The 19,801-nt window shown below is 47.8% G+C and overlaps 1 protein-coding gene across 3 annotated transcripts in view; it reads left to right on the top strand.

Moving 5' to 3' along the window:
• APLF (aprataxin and PNKP like factor) overlaps positions 1-19,801 on the top strand; it is a 390,356-nt gene that overhangs the window by 364,798 nt on the left and 5,757 nt on the right. The window lies entirely within an intron of this gene.

Here is a 19,801-nt window from a genome sequence, read left to right as displayed (position 1 = left end):
AGGTACTAATGGTGTTCCCTTTCCCGCCAGAGGATAGGTCACGTTGGGAAACACCCCCTAGAGTGGATAAAGCGCTCACACGTTTGTCTAAAAAGGTGGCACTACCGTCTCCGGATACGGCCGCCCTCAAGGAACCTGCTGATAGAAAGCAGGAGGTGATCCTGAAGTCTGTATATACACACACAGGCATTATACTTAGGCCAGCTATTGCGTCAGCTTGGATGTGCAGTGCTGCCGCTGCGTGGTCAGATAAACTGTCAGAAAATATTGACACATTAGACAGAGACACGATCCTGTTAACCATAGACCATATAAAAGACTCAGTCTTATATATGAGAGATGCACAAAGGGAAATCTGCCGATTGGCATCTAAAGTAAGTGCATTGTCCATTTCTGCTAGGAGAGGCTTATGGACTCGCCAGTGGACAGGAGATGCAGATTCAAAAAAGCACATGGAAGTGTTACCATATAAGGGTGAGGAATTATTTGGGGATGGTCTCTCGGACCTAGTTTCCACAGCAACGTCTGGGAAGTCAGCATTTTTACCCCATGTCCCCTCACAGCCTAAGAAGGCGCCGTTTTATCAGGTTCAGTCCTTTCGGACCCAGAAAAACAGGCGTGGAAAAGGCGGGTCCTTTCTGTCCAGAGGCAGAGGTAGGGGAAAAAGACTGCAACAAACAGCAGGTTCCCAGGAGCAAAAGTCCTCCCCCGCTTCTTCTTCCAAGTCCGCCGCATGCCGGTGGGGCTCCACAGGCGGAGCCAGGTACTCAAGAATTTCAGCGATCAGTGGGCTCGCTCACAGGATCCCTGGATCCTTCAAATAGTATCTCAGGGGTACAAACTGGAATTCGAGGCGTCTCCACCCCACCGGTTCCTAAAATCTGCCTTGCCGATTGCTCCCTCAGACAGGGAGGCGGTGCTAGCGGCAATTCACAAGCTGTATTCCCAGCAGGTGATAATCAAGGTACCCCTACTTCAACAAGGCCGGGGTTACTATTCCACACTATTTGTGGTACCGAAACCGGACGGTTCGGTGAGACCCATTTTAAATTTGAAATCCTTGAACACATACATAAAAAAAATTCAAGTTCAAGATGGAATCGCTCAGGGCGGTTATTGCGAGCCTGGACGAGGGGGATTACATGGTATCCCTGGACATCAAGGATGCTTACTTGCATGTCCCCATTTACCATCCTCACCAGGAGTACCTCAGATTTGTGGTACAGGATTGCCATTACCAATTCCAGACGCTGCCGTTTGGACTGTCCACGGCACCGAGGGTATTTACCAAGGTGATGGCGGAAATGATGATACTCCTTCGAAAAAAGGGAGTTTTAATTATCCCGTACTTGGACGATCTCCTAATAAAAGCGAGGTCCAAGGAACAGTTGTTGGTGGGAGTAGCACTATCTCAGGAGGTGCTGCACCAGCACGGCTGGATTCTGAATATCCCAAAGTCACAGCTGGTTCCGACGACACGACTACTGTTCCTGGGTATGATTCTGGATACAGTCCAGAAAAAAGTGTTTCTCCCGGAGGAGAAAGCCAGGGAGTTGTCATCTCTAGTCAGAGACCTCCTGAAACCAAAACAGGTATCAGTGCATCGCTGCACGCGGGTCCTGGGAAAGATGGTGGCTTCTTACGAAGCAATTCCCTTCGGCAGGTTCCAAGCCAGAATCTTTCAGTGGGACCTGTTGGACCAGTGGTCCGGATCGCATCTTCAGATGCATCGCTTGATAACCCTGTCTCCAAGAACCAGGGTGTCGCTACTGTGGTGGCTGCAGAGTGCCCATCTTCTAGAGGGCCGCAGGTTCGGCATACAGGACTGGGTCCTGGTGACCACGGATGCCAGCCTTCGAGGCTGGGGGGCAGTCACACAGGGAAGAAACTTCCAAGGACTATGGTCGAGTCAGGAGACTTCCCTTCACATAAATATTCTGGAACTAAGGGCCATCTACAATGCCCTAAGTCAAGCAAAATCCCTGCTCCTACACCAGCCAGTGCTGATCCAGTCAGACAACATCACGGCAGTCGCCCATGTAAATCGACAGGGCGGCACAAGAAGCAGGATGGCGATGGCGGAAGCCACAAGAATTCTCTGATGGGCGGAGAATCATGTACTAGCACTGTCAGCAGTGTTCATTCCGGGAGTGGACAACTGGGAAGCAGACTTCCTCAGCAGACACGAGCTCCACCCGGGAGAGTGGGGACTTCATCCAGAAGTCTTCCAGATGCTGGTAAACCGTTGGGAAAAACCACAGGTGGACATGATGGCGTCCCGCCTCAACAAAAAGTTAAAAAGATATTGCGCCAGGTCAAGGGACCCTCAGGCGATAGCTGTGGACGCTCTAGTGACACCGTGGGTGTACCAGTCGGTTTATGTGTTCCCTCCTCTGCCTCTCATACCAAAGGTATTGAGAATAATAAGAAAGCGAGGAGTAAACACCATTCTCGTGGTTCCGGATTGGCCCAAGAGATGCTCTCAGAGGACCCGTGGCCTCTACCGCTCAGACAGGACCTGCTACAACAGGGGCCCTGTCTGTTCCAAGACTTACCGCGGCTTGCGTTTGACGGCATGGCGGTTGAACACCGGATCCTAAAGGAAAAGGGTATTCCGGAAGAAGTCATTCCTACGCTTATTAAGGCCAGGAAAGATGTTACGGCAAAGCATTATCACCGCATATGGCGGAAACAGGGGTGTATCTACCCATTGGCCAGGATGGCACTCGCCAGGGGCGCCAGGCAAGGAGGGGGCGCCACCTGGGAGTGCCATCCACGTCCAGGGGGTAGAATCCAGTAGTACTGTCAGACTTGGTGACTGTCTGTTAGTGCCGACGCCAGTGTCAGATGGCAGCGCACCGCACCTCACTTGTAATCAGACTCAACATAAACTACAGCTCCCAGCATCCCCTGTTGCCGTGAGTTCCGGGAGCTGTAGTTTATTTTGAGTCTGATAGATCACTAGTGCAGTGCTGTGCCGCTGGACACCGACGCCGGCAGTAACAGACAGTCACAAGGTACAATCCGGGTGGCTGCGTGTGATGTCACTCAGCCGTCCCAAAAATGCAGACGGCCTGACCCCATTTTTCCCACGCCGCCCCCGCAACAGTCCATCACCGTCCCCCTTCCTCCGCCTCTGCCTGTCAATCAGGCAGAGGTGTTTACAGGCAATGCGATCCAATCGACGGAGTGCTGAGATATTGCAGTCACATCTCTGAATGTGGTTTAACCGCATTCCACTTATAAAAATAGAAATATATTTACTAGCACTGGACCACATTTTTATTTTCTATTTGCATTCCCCATATGCCGTCTATAAACGTTTCCTATAGGGGTACTACTGTGTGGCGTAATGTGAATAAGAGACACTACTGTGCGGTGTAATATGCTACTGTGTGCCATAATTTGAACTAGAAGTAGTATTGTGTGACCACGCCCCTTCCCACAAGGCCACACCCTTTTTTATACACCCTCCTTATTTCAAATATGTGTATGTGTGTGTGGGGGGGCACCAGCCCTTATTTTGCCAGGGGCGCTCGGACCCCTAGATACACCCCTGGGCGGAAATATGTTGCATGGTGCGAGGCCAAAAAGGCCCCAACAGAGGAATTTCAACTAGGTTGATTTCTGCATTTCCTGCAAGCAGGAGTGAATATGGGCCTAAAACTAGGCTCCATTAAAGTACAGATCTCGGCTCTGTCGATTTTCTTTCAAAAAGAACTAGCTTCAGTACCTGAAGTTCAGACATTTGTGAAAGGAGTGCTGCATATTCAGCCCCCATTTGTGCCTCCTGTGGCACCTTGGGATCTCAACGTGATGTTGAGTTTCTTAAAATCACATTAGTTTGAGCCACTAAAAACCGTGGATCTGAAATATCTCGCGTGGAAAGTGGTCATGTTATTGGCCTTGGCTTCAGCCAGGCGAGTGTCAGAATTGGCGGCTTTATCATGTAAAAGCCCTTATCTGATTTTCCATATAGATAGGGCAGAATTGAGGACTCGTCCCCAGTTTCTCCCTAAAGTGGTGTCAGCGTTTCACCTGAACCAGCCTATTGTGGTGCCTGCGGCTACTAAGGATTTGGAGGACTCCAAGTTGCTAGACGTTGTCAGGGCCCTGAAAATATATGTTTCCAGTACGGCTGGAGTCAGAAAATCTGACTCGCTGTTTATCCTGTATGCACCCAACAAGCTGGGTGCTCCTGCTTCTAAGCAGTCTATTGCTCGCTGGATTTGTAGTACAATTCAGCTTGCACATTCTGTGGCAGGCATGCCACAGCCAAAATCTGTAAATGCCCATTCCACAAGGAAGGTGGGCTCATCTTGGGCGGCTGCCCGAGGCGTCTCGGCTTTACAACTTTGCCGAGCAGCTACTTGGTCAGGGGCAAACACATTTGCAAAATTCTACAAATTTGATACCCTGGCTGAGGAGGACCTGGAGTTCTCTCATTCGGTGCTACAGAGTCATCCGCACTCTCCCGCTCGTTTGGGAGCTTTGGTATAATCCCCATGGTCCTTACGGAGTTCCCAGCATCCACTAGGACGTCAGAGAAAATAAGAATTTACTTACCGATAATTCTATTTCTCATAGTCCGTAGTGGATGCTGGGCGCCCATCCCAAGTGCGGATTGTCTGCAATACTTGTAAATAGTTATTGTTAACTAAAGGGTTATTGTTGAGCCATCTGTTGAGAGGCTCAGTTGTTTTTCATACTGTCAAACTGGATATAGTATCACGAGTTGTACGGTGTGATTGGTGTGGCTGGTAAGAGTCTTACCCGGGATTCTAAATCCTTCCTTATTATGTCTGCTCGTCCGGGCACGGTGTCCTAACTGAGGCTTGGAGGAGGGTCATAGTGGGAGGAGCCAGTGCACACCAGGTAGTCCTAAATCTTTCTAGAGTGCCTAGCCTCCTTCGGAGCCCGCTATTCCCCATGGTCCTTACGGAGTTCCCAGCATCCACTACGGACTACGAGAAATAGAATTACCGGTGAGTAAATTCTTATTATCCCTATCATGCTTATCTTGTAAGACAGGGTTAATTGGTATGAACCAGCTGCTCACTTATGAGGGGTTGTGTGCAAACTGTTTTGCTTTTCAGCAAAGTAAAAAAACAGGAGTTGGTTCAACAACCAACAGAGCCACCATGGAATATGTTCACAAAGACGTTGTCTTCAATAGCGGACAGGTTAACTCCGGTAGCACCACCCCAAGGGTTAGGTTACACTATTAACCCATACATGCAGCTCCCTTCCTACGGCTTGGTTCCAGTAGCCTTTACAAGTAAACAAGGGACAGGTAAGACTAAGACAGATGCGTCTTTGCGGCAGACTACACAGATTTTCTCAGTCGACACACCATTCAGGAAACCGAATGGGCATTACACCCAGAAGTGTTTCAGACAATAGTGAACAGATGAGGTCTACCAGAGATAGACCTCATGGCGTCTCGTCTAAACAACAAAGTTCCGAAGTACGGATTGAGAACAAAGGATCCCGGAGCGGTCCTTCGTCTGGCATATCTCTTCCCTCCAATATCTCTGTTACCCAGAGTAGTGAGAAAAATAAAGCAAGCAAAGGGAGCAATAATTCTAATAGCTCCAGCTTGGCCAAGAATGCATTGGTACACAGATCTACTGAAAATGTCCGTGGAAGCACCGATACTGCTCCCTCAACGTCCAGATCTGCTAATGCAGGGTCCTTGTTGTCACAGTCATCTGGATCGTCTGTCTTTGACGGGGTGGCTGTTGAAACCTCTATCTTAGAAGCTAGAGGATTTTCAAAACAAGTAATCCAAACTATGCTTAGAGCAAGAAAGCCTTCTTCAGCTCGTGTGCATCATAGAATATGGCAAGCCTATATTCATTGGTGTACTGAAAAAAGTTTGAATCCAAGATCTTTTAAAGTATCCAGGATTTTGGATTTCTTTCAAGCGGGATTGGATAAAGGTTTGAAAGTAGCTTCCGTGTGAATTCAAGTATCAGCGTTGGTATGGTTTCAGCGAAAGATTGCTGATTTACAGGATGTACGTACTTTCTTTCAGGGAGTTGTACATATTCAACCTCCATTTGTTCTTCCTGCAGCTCCCTGGGATTTGAATAGACGGGCTCCGCAGGAGACTGGGCACTCTTAAAAGAAAGATTAGGTACTATATCTGGTGTGCACTGGCTCCTCCCTCTATGCCCCTCCTCCAGACCTCAGTTAGAATCTGTGCCCGGCCAGAGCTGGATGCACTTAGTGGGCTCTCCTGAGCTCACTAGAAAAGAAAGTATTTGTTAGGTTTTTTATTTTCAGTGAGATCTGCTGGCAAGGCAACAAGACTCACTGCTACGAGGGACTGAGGGGAGAGAAGCAAACCTACCTGCTTGCAGCTAGCTTGTGCTTCTAAGGCTACTGGACACCATTAGCTCCAGAGGGATCGAACACAGGGCCCGACCTCGATCGTCCGTTCCCGGAGCCGCGCCGCCGTCCCCCTTGCAGAGCCAGAAGACGGAAGATAAAGATGAAAAACGGCGGCTGAAGACTCCTGTCTTCATTAAGGTAGCGCACAGCACTGCAGCTGTGCGCCATTGCTCCCATAGCACACCACACACTCCGGTCACTGTTGGGTGCAGGGCGCTGGGGGGGGGGGGGGGCGCCCTGGGCAGCAATTAGTTTGCCTTTTGGCACAAATAGCACATAATACAGTGTATAACACTGTATATGTGCAAAAACCCCTGCCATTAACATTATAAAAAGCGGGAGAAGCCCGCCGCTGAAAGGGCGGGGCTATCTTCCTCAGCACAGCCAGCGCCATTTTCTCTTCACTGCTTCGCTGGAAGGACGCTCCCCAGGCTCTCCCCTGCAGTATCCAGTACAACAAGGGTAAAAAAGAGAGGGGGGGCACATAAATTTAGGCGCAAATTGGTCTTAATAAGCAGCTATTGGGAAAAATCACTCAGTATAGTGATAATCCCTGGGTTATATAGCGCTGTGGTGTGTGCTGGCATACTCTCTCTCTGTCTCCCCAAAGGACTTTGTGGGGTTCTGTCCTCAGTCAGAGCATTCCCTGTGTGTGTGCGGTGTGTCGGTACGGCTGTGTCGACATGTTTGATGTGGAGGGCTACGTGGAGGCGGAGCAGGAGCCGATAAGCGTGATGTCGCCCCCTACGGGGCCGACACCGGAGTGGATGGATATGTGGAAGGTATTAATCGACAGTGTCAACTCTTTACATAAAAGGTTTGATGACGTAACAGCCTTGGGACAGCCGGCATCTCAGCCCGCGCCTGCCCAGGCGTCTCAGAGGCCATCAGGGGCTCAAAAACGCCCGCTAGCTCAGATGGCAGACACAGATGTCGACACGGAGTCTGACTCCAGTGTAGACGAGGATGAGACAAATGTACAGTCCACAAGGGCCATCCGATGCATGATTACGGCAATGAAAAATGTGTTGCACATTTCTGACATTAACCCGGTTACCACTAAAAAGGGTATTATGTTTGGGGAGAAAAAGCAGCCAGTGACTTTTCCCCCATCTGATGAATTAAATGAATTGTGTGAAGAGGCGTGGTGTTCCCCTGATAAGAAACTAGTGATTTCTAAGAGGTTACTGATGGCGTACCCTTTCCCGCCAACGGATAGGTTACGCTGGGAGACATCCCCTAGGGTGGACAAGGCGCTCACACGATTATCTAAAAGGGTGGCACTGCCGTCTCAGGATACGGCCGCCCTAAAGGAGCCTGCAGATAGAAACCAGGAGGCTATCCTGAAGTCAGTATATACACACTCAGGTACTATACTGAGACCTGCTATTGCTTCAGCATGGATGTGTAGTGCTGCAGCAGCATGGTCTGATGCCCTGTCAGACAACATTGATACTCTCGACAGGGATGCTATTTTGCTAACCGTAGAGCATATAAAGGACGTTGTCTTGTATATGAGGGATGCACAAAGGGACATTTGCCGGCTGGCATCTAGAATTAATGCAATGTCCATTTCTGCCAGGAGAGTATTATGGACTCGGCAGTGGACAGGTGATGCTGATTCTAAAAGGCACATGGAGGTTTTGCCTTATAAGGGTGAGGAATTGTTTGGGGACGGTCTCTCGGACCTCGTATCCACAGCAACAGCTGGGAAGTCGACTTTTTTACCTCAGCTTTCCTCACAGCCTAAGAAAGCACAGTATTATCAAGTACAGTCCTTTCGGCCTCAGAAAGGCAAGCGGGTCAGAGGCGCATCCTTTCTGCCCAGAGGCAGGGGTAGAGGGAAAAAGCTGCACCAGACAGCCAGTTCCCAGGAACAAAAATCCTCCCCTGCTTCCACTAAGTCCACCGCATGACGCTGGGGCTCCACAGGTGGAGCCAGGTGCGGTGGGGGCGCGTCTCTGGAACTTCAGCGACCAGTGGGTTCGCACACAGGTGGATCTCTGGGTTCTACAAGTGGTATCTCAGGGATACATGCTGGAGTTCAAGGCGACTCCCCCTCGCCGTTACCTCAAATCAGCCTTGCCAGCGGCTCCCAGGGAAAGGGAGGTAGTGTTGGCGGCTATTCACAAGCTGTACCTTCAGCAGGTGATAATCAAGGTTCCCCTCCTTCAACAGGGACGGGGTTACTATTCCACAATGTTTGTGGTACCGATACCAGACGGTTCGGTGAGACCCATTCTAAATTTAAAATCCTTGAACACTTATGTAAGGAAGTTCAAGTTCAAAATGGAATCGCTCAGGGCGGTTATTGCAAGCCTGGAAGAGGGGGATTTTATGGTGTCGCTGGACATCAAGGACGCTTATCTGCATGTCCCCATTTACCCACCTCACCAGGAGTACCTCAGGTTTGTGGTACAGGACTGTCATTACCAATTCCAGACGTTGCCGTTTGGTCTGTCCACGGCACCGAGGGTATTTACCAAGGTAATGGCCGAAATGATGATACTCCTTCGGAAGAAGGGAGTTATAATTATCCCGTACTTGGACGATCTCCTTATAAAGGCGAGGTCCAAGGAGCAGTTGTTAGTCAACGTAGCACTATCTCGGGAAGTGCTGCAACAGCGCGGCTGGATTCTGAATATCCCAAAGTCGCAGCTGATTCCTGCGACGCGTCTGCTGTTCTTGGGCATGATTCTGGACACAGAACAGAAGAAGGTGTTTCTCCCGGTGGAGAAGGCCCAGGAATTGTCATCTCTGGTCAGGGACCTCCTGAAACCAAAACAGGTGTCGGTGCATCACTGCACGCGAGTCCTGGGAAAGATGGTAGCTTCTTACGAAGCAATTCCATTCGGCAGGTTCCATGCAAGGATCTTTCAGTGGGATCTGTTAGACAAGTGGTCCGGATCGCATCTTCAGATGCATCGGCTGATCACCCTGTCCCCGAGGGCCAGGGTGTCTCTGCTGTGGTGGCTGCAGAAGGCTCATCTTCTCGAGGGCCGCAGATTTGGCATACAGGACTGGGTCCTGGTGACCACGGATGCAAGCCTCCGAGGTTGGGGGGCAGTCACTCACGGAAGGAACTTCCAAGGACTGTGGTCAAGTCAGGAGACTTCCCTTCACATAAATATTCTGGAACTAAGGGCCATTTACAACGCCCTGAGTCAAGCAGAACCCCTGCTTCAAAACCAACCGGTGCTGATTCAGTCAGACAACATCACGGCGGTCGCCCATGTACACCGACAGGGCGGCACAAGAAGCAGGATGGCGATGGCAGAAGCCACAAGGATTCTCCGATGGGCGGAGAATCACGTGCTAGCACTGTCAGCAGTGTTCATTCCGGGAGTGGACAACTGGGAAGCAGACTTCCTCAGCAGGCACGACCTCCACCCGGGAGAGTGGGGACTTCATCCAGAAGTCTTCACGTTGATTGTAAATCGTTGGGAACGGCCACAGGTAGACATGATGGCGTCCCGTCTCAACAAAAAGCTAAAAAAATATTGCGCCAGGTCAAGGGACCCTCAGGCGATAGCTGTGGACGCACTAGTGACACCGTGGGTGTACCAGTCGGTTTATGTGTTCCCTCCTCTTCCTCTCATACCCAAGGTACTGAGGATTGTAAGAAAGAGAGGAGTAAGAACTATACTCATCGTTCCGGATTGGCCAAGAAGAACTTGGTACCCAGAACTACAAGAAATGACCTCAGAGGACCCATGGCCTCTGCCTCTCAGACAGGACCTGTTACAACAGGGGCCCTGTCTGTTCCAAAACTTACCGCGGCTGCGTTTGACGGCATGGCGGTTGAACGCCGGATCCTAACGGAAAAGGGCATTCCAGATGAAGTGATTCCTACGCTGATAAAGGCTAGGAAAGACGTGACAGCACAACATTATCACCGTATATGGCGAAAATATGTTGCTTGGTGTGAGGCCAGGAAGGCCCCTACGGAAGAATTCCAGCTGGGTCGATTCCTGCACTTCCTACAGTCAGGAGTGACTATGGGCCTAAAATTAGGATCCATAAAGGTCCAGATTTCGGCCCTATCTATTTTCTTCCAAAAAGAACTGGCTTCACTGCCTGAAGTTCAGATGTTTGTTAAGGGAGTGCTGCATATTCAGCCCCCTTTTGTGCCTCCAGTGGCACCTTGGGATCTTAACGTTGTGTTGGATTTCCTGAAATCCCACTAGATTGAGCCACTTAAGACCGTGGAGCTAAAATATCTCACGTGGAAAGTGGTCATGCTATTGGCCTTAGCTTCGGCTAGGCGTGTGTCAGAATTGGCGGCTTTGTTGTGTAAAAGCCCTTATCTGATCTTCCATATGGACAGGGCTGAATTGAGGACTCGTCCCCAATTTCTCCCTAAGGTGGTATCAGCGTTTCATTTGAACCAACCTATTGTGGTGCCTGCGCCTACTAGGGACTTGGAGGACTCCAAGTTACTAGATGTAGTCAGGGCTTTGAAAATATATATAGCCAGGACGGCTGGAGTCAGGAAAACTGACTTGCTGTTTATCCTGCATGCGCCCAACAAGCTGGGTGCTCCTGCTTCAAAGCAAACTATTGCGCGCTGGATCTGTAGCACGATTCAGCAAGCTCATTCTGCGGCAGGATTGCCGCATCCTAAATCAGTAAAAGCCTATTCCACAAGGAAGGTGGGCTCTTCTTGGGCGGCTGCCCGAGGGGTCTCGGCTTTACAGCTTTGCCGAGCTGCTACTTGGTTGGGTTCAAACACATTTGCTAAGTTCTACAAGTTTGATACCCTGGCTGAGGAGGACCTTGCCTTTGCTCATTCGGTGCTGCAGAGTCATCCGCACTCTCCCGCCCGTTTGGGAGCTTTGGTATAATCCCCATGGTCTTTACGGAGTTCCCAGCATCCACTAGGACGTCAGAGAAAATAAGAATTTACTCACCGGTAATTCTATTTCTCGTAGTCCGTAGTGGATGCTGGGCGCCCGTCCCAAGTGCGGACTCTCTGCAATACATGTATATAGTTATTGCTTAACTAAAGGGTTATTGTTATGAGCCATCTGTTACTGAGGCTCAGTTGTTGTTCATACTGTTAACTGGGTATGGTTATCACGAGTTGTACAGTGTGATTGGTGTGGCTGGTATGAGTCTTACCCTGGATTCCAAATCCTTTCCTGGTAATGTCAGCTCTTCCGGGCACAGTTTCCCTAACTGTGGTCTGGAGGAGGGGCATAGAGGGAGGAGCCAGTGCACACCAGATATAGTACCTAATCTTTCTTTTAAGAGTGCCCAGTCTCCTGCGGAGCCCGTCTATTCCCCATGGTCCTTACGGAGTTCCCAGCATCCACTACGGACTACGAGAAATAGAATTACCGGTGAGTAAATTCTTATTTTTTTTATTGACTCTCTCCGTCTGACCATTGGTCTGTGTGTACAGTATACAGTAACATTACAGTTGTCACTGACCATTTGCCAGAGCTTTTAGATCAATCCCCCGCTATTCGCTCTACAGTACTGGATTAGTGGAGCATTAGCCACCAAGTGGTGGAGTTGTGTATTGCATGCTGAGTATGTAGTCGTGCCTCAACGCGCCTGTCCGTGTCTAAACTCAACAACCTAAGCTATCGCCTAAGTGCAACTAAACCTCCGTTTAGGCAGAGACACTGCAAAGATGAGGGAGGCTCCATCTGTTTGCTACAGTATCTGCAAACATCTAACAATTTCACCATCGCCATACAGTGGTATGAAATTGTATGAAAATCATTAGGATGAATTAAAAAACTATAACTGCACATATGCTGCTTATAATTTTTTCACATATTGGCAAATGTAACCTGCGGATATGCATTCTAACCTATGGCAGCTGCTGGGGTTCGGGCTGCTTGCGCGAGATCTTGTTCATGTCCAGTGGAGCCAACCGGGAGGAGAAACACCGCAAATCGGCACTCAGCTGATGCACTGTGGCTCTGGCAGGGATCGGCGGAGGGGAGTGATTTCACTCACCCCAGAGAGGCAGTCGAGATGTTGACACATCTGGTCGGTATTACTTCCTGCTTCGCCTCAATAAAGAGGCTCAGCATTAAGAGCCACAGTGGCATGATCAGTGCCACTATAATACATCTCCCCAAAGCACCAACCTGTCAGGAGCTGATTGGTACTTTATCCCTCTCCAAGGTTTGCTGTATCTCCCTATTAGTTTTAACCCCCCCATCTCTCATCTCATTCTCCATATACATGGACTCAGTATAGGAGCTCAGCATAGAGACAGATCATGCTGAGTAATGGTTGGTGCTTGATCTCTCTCCAAGCTTTGATAAATCTGCCACTTCAATAATAAAAACACCAGTAACCATATTTCCTCTAGTTTTCTGCTTCTGTAACAAATAACGCCCCTCCCCCACTCGTTGGGATACTTAATTACATTTACGCTCCGCTAGTTGTTGTGTCTAATTTAAGCACGTACTGTAACCAAACAAAAAGCCAACATGGTAACTTTCCTTTTACTATTACACCCAGGAGTGTCTTTCTTTTTGGAATACTTCCTGTAACTGTCTTTGAGAATAAGTGTCTGGCTCCTTTATCTTGTATCCTCAGCATAATTGGACCTCCATCTTATTATACTTTTTTTCTCCACAAAGTATACATTTGTAATATAGTTTACACAGCACATCAGAAATAGATCATTACAATTGTCATTACATTACTATTGTACTGGATATAGTTCTGTCCATCTTTACTATAGATGCACCTGCGTGATTCCAGGACTGCTGCTAGGAGAACAGTTATACTGTAGGTGGATTTTATTTTTTAGTCTTTAGTCATACCGGTACTTTGTATTTTCCAGTGTTTCTCAGCATAAATAGGCAAATGGTTATGGAAATATATCAGATTTCCACTTCTATCAATTGACACAAACATTATTCTAGCCCCAGCATGGAAATGAAGAGATATGTAAGTTTAGAGAAATGCAGCTCTGTGGTCGCAGTTGTTTGCCGTAGACAGACAGAAGAAAAGTAATCACGATATGTTTTATGCAATTATCTTTATAGCGGAAATTCATTCTCAGTCTTTCTGCTGTCAAGTTTCTGGGTAAGAGAGTACACAGTCGGCGAGCTGAAATTGTTTTAATTCAGTGCTGTTTAAAGAAGTAAAGAGGTCATTATAAAATCACACCCCCGCACTTCATGACGTTCTTAGAGCTAATCAAGTATGAGATACAGTGCATTTCCAAGTATTTATATAATTTGGCATAATGTATGGTGGCTTTACATAATGATTCATTCTTTTCCTTGCTGTCCTCTCTAAGTACATTTGGATGAAAAATATATATTGTATTGCCGGTTTAACATCTAAACAGATGAAATTGTTACATGGCTGTTACAGAACCACCCTCCAATCCCCTCTTAGTTATCTTGCCTTTTTCCCAAACACATGGAGCACTAGCTTGTCTATACACACAGAATTCAGATGCGTCAGAACATTTTTAGGGGGGCAAGATAGTTAAATTTGCCACCGGGGATTAGAAGGCAGGGAGGAGAAGAAGGCAGCACCTTGGAGACGGAGGTCGGGAGTCCCAGTCCCGACTGCATCTCTCAGCCGCACCATCATCTCCTCTCTGACGTCTCTCAGCAACACCATCATCTCCTCCCTGCGTCTCTCTGCCATGCCATATTCTCCTGTCTGCATCTCTCACCATCCCCCTTACTTTGTGTCTCTCAGCCTCCTCCTTTCCAGCTTTCCTCACAAAAACACACCGGTTCAGTGAAACATGTGTTTCCGAGTATTTGGTTTCGCCTGCCTGAGGCAGGTAAAACTGAATCCCCGATAAGCCGTAGCTAATTTGATATCAGCCTTCCACCTATCATTCTGTGTCTTCCAGCCTCCCCCTTTCACTCTGTGTGTGTCTCAGCCTGCCCCCCCCCCTTCACTCTGCATCTCAGCCAGAGCCCCTCGCACTGTGTCTCTCAACTATCCCCCCTCACCCTGCGTCTCAGAGCCACCTCCCACTTTTGTGTCCCTCAGCCGGACCCATTCACTCCTAGGGGAACATTTACTAAGCAGTGATAAGAGCGGAGAAGTGAGCCAGTGGAGAAGTTTCCCCATCAACCAATCGGCAGCTCTGTATCATTTTATAGTATGCAAATTATAGATGTTACTTCAGTGCTGATTGGTTGCCATGGGCAACTTCTCCACTGGCTCACTTCTCCGCTCTTCTCACTGCTTAGTAAATGTACCCCTATGTCCTGTACATCGACACCTATCTCATGTGTGGGATGGGCGAGCTACCCGCTTGTCCCCACAAATACACCCCCCTCTTTCCCTTCCCATTTCGTCACCACTGCCGCCCAGTTATATATCATTGTCCTGTACAGGTTTCCTTCCACAGACATGGGGCAGATTTCACAACAAGTGATATTGTTGTTCTGTCGTTGCAAATGTTACGTGGTGCTCCAGTTTCTAACTCATTTTTCAAACACATGACAATTAGGAGCTGATTGGCTGGAGCACCATTTAACATTCATAATGAGTGATGACAAGAGTATGATTCATTGTTAAATCTGCCCCATAGTTTTAAAAAAACACAGAGAAACAGAGGGGTAAATTTACTAAACCTTCTAAAAGTGAAAAGAAGTGATGTTGTCCATAGCAACCAATCAGATTCTATCTCTAGTTTCTGACCCACTCGTACGCTCTCCCTGTCATACACTATCTTCCTGTCACCCTCCTTCTGTCACCCACTATCTCCCAGTCTCTCGCTGTCACCCACTATCTCCCTGTCACCCTCTCTGTGTCAATATCTCCCTGTCACCGTATGCCTTCCGCTCTCACCCACTGCCTCTCCCTGTCTCCCTTTACCTCTCACCATCACCCTCTGCCTTTAGTAGCTTACGCAGGGGGGTTTCAGAGTACCTGGAAACCCACCCTGATGAGCCAAATGTTTAATTTTTGAGACTGAGACAGCAGTGTCTCCGTCTCAGCAAAAGCCGCAATCGCGACCGCGGAGCTACTGCAGGAGGAACAGCAGCAGCAGCAGAGAGCTACGTAGCTCTCTGCACAGAGAAAGTCCTGGGGAAGCTGCTGGCTGCACGTGCTCAGCTGCAGCAGCTCCCTCCTCACAGCACCGCCAGTCTGCTGCTCCCGCCTCCCAGCCCCTGGTGGAAGGGTAACTACTAGACGCTACCCTGGTGGTATGTATACCGCCATATATGTATACTGTATGTATTTGTAGGTATGCATGTGTGCTTATGTATAAATGAATGTGTGTGTGTGTGTGTGTGTGTGTGTGTGTGTGTGTGTGTGTATATATATATATATATATATATATATATATATATATAATATATGGGATGCAGTTAAGACCGACACCAGCATCCCGACAGTCGAAATCCCGACTAATGGAATCCCGACATCCGCCTCAAGAGTGGTGAGCGCAGTGAGCCTGCGAGGGGACTCGCTTCACACAGACAGGATGCCGCTGTAGGTATACTGACAGCCGGCATCCTGTGTGCCGGTAAAAAATACTGATTCCCTATATACATACATATACATATATATATATATATATAGAGAGAGAGAGAGAGAGAGAGAGAGAGTCCAGAAATAAATCGCATACACTTATGTATATTCCCAGGGATGGCTGTGTATTTACCTTTGGACTTTATCCATATAATTTTGATGAATATAATCCTTGCTTTTTAAAGGCCTGACAATGCTGCTGCTACATTAAATCTCTTTTTTCACTTTTGCTATACGGTGGTGTGCTGGTCTCCTTGTGTTGGACCTTTGGGAAAACACTGGGAATGGACTATATATATATATATATATATATATATATATATATATATAATTCCACAATGGTTTGACACTCCCAAAGCAGCAGGGTAACTGTTGCCGGTGCCCCCATAGAAATTGGATAGCAGTGCAAAGATGCGGCACTCACTGCTCTTGATAGATAATATATATGTTGTTTTATATATATATATATATATATATATATATATATATATATATACATATATATAACACACACACACACACACACGGAAACCCCACTGAATAAATCCTGTGTTTGCCCCTGATCTTCCCCTGTCACCCTTTGATTTCCAATGTCTCCCTCTGCCTCTCCCTGTCGCCCTTTGCCTTCCACTGCCACCCTCTGCTCTTTACTAAGCATGCAGCGCTAGGCAGTCCCTGGGACGCCAGCGCTGCAGCTCCATCACCCCCACTGGCGCCATGACACCAGCCACGGCTAGCTGATTTCGGCGGGACCCTGGCACCTTCCACTAGCAGAGGCACCCCAGACTGCACCTGGAATCATGGGGGATACGGTACCCTCGATATTAGCAGTCCTATACCGCTTATCCCGGGAGACGTACCGGCGGTGCTGACATGGTCCCAGACCATTACGTGACCTTGGGCTCCACTAGACCACCAGGTCGTAACGTTACTGGCACTGGGGATCATTATTATAGGCCAGGGAACTGGTGGTGGATGTCAGCAAGGGGAGGTCAGCACTTCCCCAGCTGCCCCTCCCCCAGCCCAGGGCATCATTCCGCTGAGATTTTCCCGCCCTGGGCTGCTCCTCCCTCACCCTCCTCCTCACAGAGACGCTGGACAGCCATTACAGAAGCTCTGCAGGTCTCCGGCAATGCTGGGTTTGGTCTCCCTGTATACCTCTCCTTGGAGTCAAGTTATACACAGTGCTGCATCCTACCAGCTTCTTTATCATAGCTAAGTAGTTGATATCAGTGCCCACTGCAGTTAAACTGTACATGGCCAAAAGTTTTGAGAATGACACAAATATAAATTTTTACAAAGTATGCTGCCTTAGTGTTTATGATGGCAATTTGCACATACTCCAGAATGTCATGAAGAATGATCAGATGAATTGCAATGAATTGCAAAGTCCCTCTTTGCCATGACAATGAATCCCAAAAACATTTGCACTGCATTTCAGCTTCAACAAAAGGACCAGCTGACATCAGTGATGTCAGTGATTCTCTCGTTAACACAGGTGAGAGTGTTGACAAGGACAACTCTGTCATGCTGATTGAGTTAGAATAACAGACTGGAAGCTTTAAAAGGAGGGTGGTGCTTGAAATCATGTGCTTCCTGTGTTAACCATGGTTACCTGCAAGGAAACACATGCAGTCACCATTGCTTTGCACAAAAAGGGCTTCACAGGCAAGGATATTGCTGCTAGTGCACCTAAATCAACCATTTATCGGATCATCAAGAACTTCAAGGAGAGAGGTTCAATAGTTGTGAAGAAAGCTTCAGGGCACCCAAGAACGTCCAGCAAGCGCCAGGATAGTCTCCTAAAGTTGATTCAGCTGCGGGATCGGGGCACCACTAGTGCAGAGCTTGCTTAGGAATGGCAGCAGGCAGGTGTGAGTGCATCTACACGCACAGTGAAGTGAAGACTTTTGGGTAATTCGCCAGAAAGTGAGACATACAGTCCCATACATCACATGTTTTTTTTTCCCCTTTGAACTGGTCTTTTAAGAAAGTGTTGTTTTACTGAAAACTTATTTACATACTAGCAATGCCTTACCCTATAACTTAAGACCCACTGAAATCTTGGTATTTTGGAGAAGTATGTTGTTTGAATTTGTGTAGCTGTCCCGTGCATCACGGAGAATCGCCCTTTTGGAGGTTGGCTTGGTGTCAAGAAGGGCAGCAAAGACACTTCTCTCCAGGAAAAACATCAGGGACATACTGATATTCTGCAGAAGGTACAGGGATTGTACTGCTGAGGACTGGGGTAAAGTCATTTTCTATGATGAATCCCCTTTCAGATAGTTTGGAGCGTCTGGAAAAACGCTTGTCCGGAGAAGGAAAGGTGAGCACTACCATCAGTCTTGTGTCATGCCAACAGTAAAGCATCCTGAGACCATTCATGTGTGGGGTTGCTTCTCAGCCAAGGAAGTGGGCTCACTCACAATTTTGCCTAAGAACCCAGCCATGAATAAAGAAGAACAGTTTGGTAATGAACAATGCCTTTTCCAGCATGATGGAGCACCTTGCCATAAGGCAAAAGTGATAACTAAGTGGCTCGAGTAACAAAACATCTAAATTTTAGGTCCATGGAAACTCCCCAGACCTTAATCCCACTGAGAACTTGTGGCCAGTCCTCAAGAGGCAGGTGGACAAACAAAAACCCACAAATTCTGACAAACTCCAAGCATTGATTAGGCAAGAATGATCGGCCATCAGTCAGTATGTGGTCCAGAAATTGAGACAACATGCCAGGGCAAATTTCAGAGGTTTTGAAAAAGAAGGTTCAACACTGCAATTGCTGACTCTTTGCATAAACTTAGGGCCTATACACGCGGTGAGATTCGGGCTAGGGACGATTTTCACTATGCTACAGGGGCTAGGTCGGCACGTAGTCAGTATCGCAAGCACACTCATTATGTGCTTGCGATACAGACTATGTGCGATTTTGGCGAAGTGTCAATTTTGACTATCTCTTCTATAGAGATAGTCAAAATTGACTTGCCTGCACAGTCTGTCTATTCTTGCGATGCCGACCGCGCATCGGCATAGAATCAGGATCGCAAGGTGACTTTCACCTTGCGATCTGCACCAACTTTTCTTACGATTTTGACTATATAATCAAAATTTTAAGAAAAAAATCTCACCGTGTATACACACCATTAATGTAATTGTCAATAAAAGCCTTTGACACTTATGAAATGCTTGTTATTTTACTTCAGTGGTCCATAGTAACATCTGACAAAAAGGTCTTAAAACACGTCATCGCGCACCGCACATCATATCAGCGGCGCTACTACTGTACAGGGGGCGTAACTGACCACGCCCCCTGTATGAAGCCACACACCCCTATTGCCGCCCGGGGCACAAAAAGCCCCTGAACCGGCCCTGAGTGACTTGTAGTCCGTTAAGTGTGAGAGTTGTGATACTTTGGGATCTGTGCAATATAAGATCCCTATACTGGCGGCAGTTATATTGTATTAAGCAATATTTATATAAATGCTGAGCTAATACTGCTTACATGGCAATTGTAATGGAGCCTGGGAGAGACGCATATGATTAAGATACATATAAAGGTAATTTATTAGACTAAAGGAAATGTATATAATCCATCATCAGTGCTACACTGTTTTAAATTATGTGTAAGATTGTTACTGAAGATCATTACATATAACCAGTGTCGGACTGGGGCATGTAGGGCCCACCGGGGGAATGCAGTGATAGGGGCCCATACTTAGGGGTGTGGTCAGTCTGCATAGGGGGTGTGGCCTGCCACCTCATTGGTCTGACTAACCATTAGAGAGTGCAACATCTGGGCCCCTTCATAAATATATACAGTAAATTCATCTCATGCATGATAATGTACCAGATTAATAACAGATTAATAACAGAAATGCACTGTAGAAAATACACCATAGTCCAGTATAAGGTAACATATCTA

This window comes from Pseudophryne corroboree, chromosome 4 (genome assembly GCF_028390025.1).
Source record: "Pseudophryne corroboree isolate aPseCor3 chromosome 4, aPseCor3.hap2, whole genome shotgun sequence".
Classification (NCBI taxonomy): domain Eukaryota; kingdom Metazoa; phylum Chordata; class Amphibia; order Anura; family Myobatrachidae; genus Pseudophryne; species Pseudophryne corroboree.
This window is presented reverse-complemented; position numbering and strand designations above follow the sequence as displayed.